Source organism: Marmota flaviventris, chromosome 18 (genome assembly GCF_047511675.1).
Source record: "Marmota flaviventris isolate mMarFla1 chromosome 18, mMarFla1.hap1, whole genome shotgun sequence".
Taxonomy (NCBI): domain Eukaryota; kingdom Metazoa; phylum Chordata; class Mammalia; order Rodentia; family Sciuridae; genus Marmota; species Marmota flaviventris.
The window spans coordinates 15,551,004-15,554,787 of NC_092515.1; the positions used below are offsets into that span (position 1 = coordinate 15,551,004).

The 3,784-nt window shown below is 50.8% G+C and overlaps 1 non-coding gene across 1 annotated transcript; it reads left to right on the forward strand.

Moving 5' to 3' along the window:
• The first annotated feature begins 544 nt into the window (after nucleotides 1-544).
• LOC114097554 (small nucleolar RNA SNORA51) lies at nucleotides 545-670 on the forward strand. The gene has a single exon (XR_003583598.2). It is a non-coding gene; the product is annotated as a small nucleolar RNA SNORA51 (small nucleolar RNA).
• Nucleotides 671-3,784: the final 3,114 nt, after the last annotated feature.

Here is a 3,784-nt window from a genome sequence, read left to right on the forward strand (position 1 = left end):
CCCTTACCTTTTCAGGACAAATGGCCCCTCATGGACTACTTAGTGCAGCTATGAAAATCACCCACTTAGTGGTAAGGTATCTGATTCTAAGATTAAAGCAATTATATATGTTAGTCAGGTTGCCTGTCTGTGACAAAATTCCTGAGGTGAACAAATTAAAAGGGAAAGGTTTATTTTGACTCAGAGGCACATCATGGTGACCAGGAAGCAAAGAGAGAGAGCAAATGGAAAGGTCTCCATATCACCTTCAAAACTTTATCCCAGGAGATTTAACCTCTTTCCATTAGGCTCCATCACCTAAATGCTCCACAAATACCCATAATCCTAAAGGCTGGGAAGCAAACTCTTAATACATGGGCTTTGGTGAACACTTCAAAACCATCACAACAATTTACTTATTTTACAGCCATTTGACTTATTACTAATGTTGACCACTTTTAATTTACAAGACTGTGCCTGGAACAAAAGAGCCCTTCTATGTTGGTTTTCTGGATCAACAGAAAAAAAAATGTGATGAAATAAATTCTATTAAATTATGAATTTGGGTCCCCTGATGCTTACCACAGGCTCTGTTCTTACACTGACTGTATAGCAAGAGGAGGCAGAGTAAGTCTACCCCATGTATACCTCAGCCCAGTGCCTGGTCTGCATTGTGAATGGGGAAATATGGAGTTGGAAAAAAAATGAAAGAAAGAACAAAAAAAATAAATAAACTACTAATTTAGTTTAGGTGCAATAATTAACAAGTGTTCTGGCACTTTGCACACCTAATTATAACACAACCACAGTCCTTCAGATTACAATATTAAAGATATGAAATATATTAACACCAGAATAGTGAACATATATATTGATGAATAATCTCTAATGAGCTTTATTCAAAACTTGATGCCAACAGAACATTACAGCTTCAGTATTTAGAAGCAATAGGAAACCTAGATAAGAACATTTTGTACACCTAAAGACATAAGTAATTTAGTGCTTGACAGAATTTTTTAAAAGAAATCTTCATAACCAAGATGCATGGGCTGAATTACCTTTCCCCAAATCATATGTTGACCTCAGAATGCAAATTTATTTGGAGGCAGAGACTCTACAGAGGTAAATAGGTTAAAATGACCCTTTGGATTAGCTGTAATTCACAATGACTGGTAACCACAGAAGAGGAAATGTTCAAAGGAAGACAATAGGAAAACACAGGAAAAGACCAATATCTACACACTAAGGGAAGAGGACTGGAATTCCCAATAATCATTTTTCTTTATGGATGAATAACATTCCATCGTGTACATACGCCACATTTTCTTCACCCATTCATCTGCTGATAGACACCTAGGCTGGCCCCTTTGGTTGGCTGTCACTCACTGTGCTGCCGTGGACATGGCTGTGGGTCGCTAGACTGTGAGTCTGTGAGTCTTGGTTTTCTGAACTGTGAAATGGACATAATGTCTATGTTTCAATCTTGATAAGTAAAATAGAATGAAAAATTAGAAATTGGCCTGAGGCCACTCCACAGAGATGTGGTGTCAAGGGAATGCATGAGAACTTCAAGAGTTGACATTTCAACTAAAATCCTGGCTAAGGCGTGCCAGCTGAGTACCATCCAAGGAGCTGGGGCCTTTTGGAGAGCGCTTACTTTAAATGCTTATTATTCTTCCACAAAAAGAAAGGGACTTGCTTCAAGCAGTAAAAGGAAGCAGAAACAAGTCTGATGAGAAGTGATTTAAAGAAAATGGATTTTCAGGGTCTTAGATGCAGCTCAGTGGTGGACTCCTCCTTGATATGCAGGAAGCGCTGGACTCAAACCCCCAGAACCACAAAGAAAAGAAATTAAGACAAAGTTTGTTAGTGATAAGCCCATCCCAATTCCCTCTAGGTCAGGAGCCATCTTGTCAAGGCTGGCTAGGTTGCTGGGCCCATGCCGTGGGGAGCAGTCTGGACTTGGCTAGGCGACAGGGCTGGGGGGAGTCTGGGAGCTTGGCTAGGGGCGGGTCAGGCAGCACTGCAGAGGGGACACGTGATGCCAAGGTGAGTTTTAACCTGGCAGGTGTGAGGTGCCAGGGGACGTCCAGGGCAGGGTTCTTGCATTGTTGGGTCGAGCTCAGGAGCATGGCTGGGAAGAGGCCTCTGAACGGCAGGAGGTGCAGTGCCTCTGGGGAGGGCTGGGCAGGGGCTGCCTGGGTGGCAGGAGCCCCTCCAACCTGCTGCCCTCTGCGGCTTCCTGCCCCCTGCAGCATCCTCGCTCTCCAGGTCCCCAATGCCAAGAAGCTCCAGCGGAAGGAGCAGCTATGGGAGAAGCTGGCGAAGCAGGGCGAGCTGTCCCGAGACATGCACAGGGCCCAGGCCTGGCTTCTCAACCCTCCTGTGGCCAAGAGCAAGCCTGGGCCCAAGGACACCATCCAGCAGCTCTTCTATGACCTCTGAGCCCCGGACAGTGAGTGTTCTCGGTGTCACCTGCAAACAGGGCTGGGACTGACATGGACAGTTGTGTGGTTTGCGTGCTGCATGGGAGCACTGCGTCCAAGGGCTGCCCCAGCAGAGTTGAGCACCCTGAAGTGGTGCCCTCTCCCCTGTGCTCCCCTTTCTGCAGTTGTGGGGTCTCGCGCCTCAGCCTGGGGTTAGGGTCATTGCCTGAACCCAGTCTGGTGGTGGGCTGGCTTGGTGTTTGTGAATCTCTCTTCCTCACCTGAGCGTCAGAGCCATTTTTTGGAAATGAGGAGGGGTTGGAGGGAGGCCCTGGGGGTCCCAATGCCAGAAGCCCCAGAGCTGCTCGCTGTCTCTGCAGACCCTCTGGACAAGCCGCTGGAGGGACAGGATGCCTTCTTCCTGGAGCCGACCAAGAAGAAGGGAGTGAGGGTGAGGAGGGGAAGGCGGCTGGGGGCGGGGGCGGGGGCGGGGGTGGGAGTGGCAGGAGCCCTCTGCTTCCTGGTGGCAGTCTCTGCCTCTGCCTCAGTGCCTGCCATCCAGGTGACCAGGCTCCTGCCTGCTGTCCCAGCTCCAGCCTGGCTGATGTGCCGCGTCCTTTCTCACCTGCAGACAGCAGAAGGACTTAATTCACAGGGCAGTTGGGGAATTTAGAGGTGACATGGAACTGCTGTGGCCAGCACATTAGGCATTTTTTATTTGTGGCCGTCTGTACTGGAGAAGGAGACCCTGAGTGTTAGGAGCCAGGGTCTTGGGGTCCAGCTTCATTCAGGTGACAGGTGTCGGCTTCCTGCTGGGCGCGGCAGCGCAGGCACGGGAGCCTGTAGAGTCTGAGGGTGCGGCACCCTCCTCCCGGGTGGTGTCTCTGTGCGTGGGCTGCCCATGGCACCAAGACTTGGGAGGGGTGGGAGGTCGGGCGACGCGTGGGAGTCCGGAAGCCTTGCTGGAACAGTGCCAGCGGCCTAGGGATACAGAGGGGGGCAGCGCCAGCAGAGACTGCTGGCCAGCAGGTGCACAGGCCACCAGGCAGGACAGGCACTGTGCAGGAGCCTGGAGGAGGCCAGTGCAGCGGGGGGCTGCAGGCCAGGTGGTGGGGTTGTTGTGACTGGGGTTGGGGAGGCCACCAGAGGGTTTCCTGCAGGACGCAGTGCAGTGCAGGCACTGGGCAGGCACGAGGGGCCAGGTTCACCCGGAGCCAAAGTTATTCGGTGGTTCCTGAGCCAGCATGGGCTGGTGGGGACCAGAACAGAGTTCCAGGACAGAAGCAGCAGGCTCACAGGGGCTGGGTATAGAGAGCTCTCATGGCATCCTCGTGACCCCTTTTCTTGTGACCAGTGACCTTAGCTGGGACACAGACCTA